This window comes from Peromyscus californicus, unplaced genomic scaffold, assembly GCF_007827085.1.
Source record: "Peromyscus californicus insignis strain IS unplaced genomic scaffold, ASM782708v3 Scaffold_11__1_contigs__length_118956290, whole genome shotgun sequence".
Lineage (NCBI taxonomy): Eukaryota > Metazoa > Chordata > Mammalia > Rodentia > Cricetidae > Peromyscus > Peromyscus californicus.
Window position 1 is genome coordinate 104,632,202 of NW_026294402.1, and position 756 is coordinate 104,632,957.

The window sequence follows — 756 nt, forward strand, 5'->3', positions numbered from 1 at the left end:
CGCCGGAAGTTGCTCGTCACGCGGCGCTGACGCACGCCCCCACAGCCTGCTGGGAGATGAAGTCCTCAGCCGTGTAGTCTTTTACACAGGCGCAGTCATCTTCGCACATGCTCAGTCTTCTCCGTGCTGAGAGTCTTGGGTGGGGAAAGAGCCAATCCACGGTGAAGTGGCTTCTGGGAATAGTGGTCTTCTTCACTAAACTCGAAGCTTCCCTGGGATTTTCTGTCTTTCGTAAACGCTGTTCTCCCTCTTGGGAGGACCTTTCAAAAATTCACCCGTGAATTTGTAATCCCAAATCATCTTGAGATCGGTGAAGGACGGGGGCAGGTGCTGCAGTAGAGATAATATGGCGAGTGGGATGCTGGGGAGGGGGACAGGAATTCAGCCTTGAGTGAAGAGTGCAAACTGCATAGCGGGATGGAACCTGGTCTAAAAGAGCGTAGGGATTCATTTTGTCAGCGATGGGGAGGCAGGGACATAGCTCCACAACACCACCCTCTGCTGCCTGAGGAGTTCCCGTGGATTTTTAGTAGGGTAGATGATGAGGTGAACATGTAACAGCCAAGTTAGCGCCTAAGGACGCTGCGACTCTGAAAGGAACTATACAACAACGAACATTTGTCTCTGGAGACACAAATATAACAGGAATTTTAAAAGCGTGTGTGTGTGTGTGTGTGTGTGTGTGTGTGTGTGTGTGTGTGTTGAGTATTCGTGGTGGCCCATTTTTAATCCCAACACCCTGGAGGCTGAGGGAGG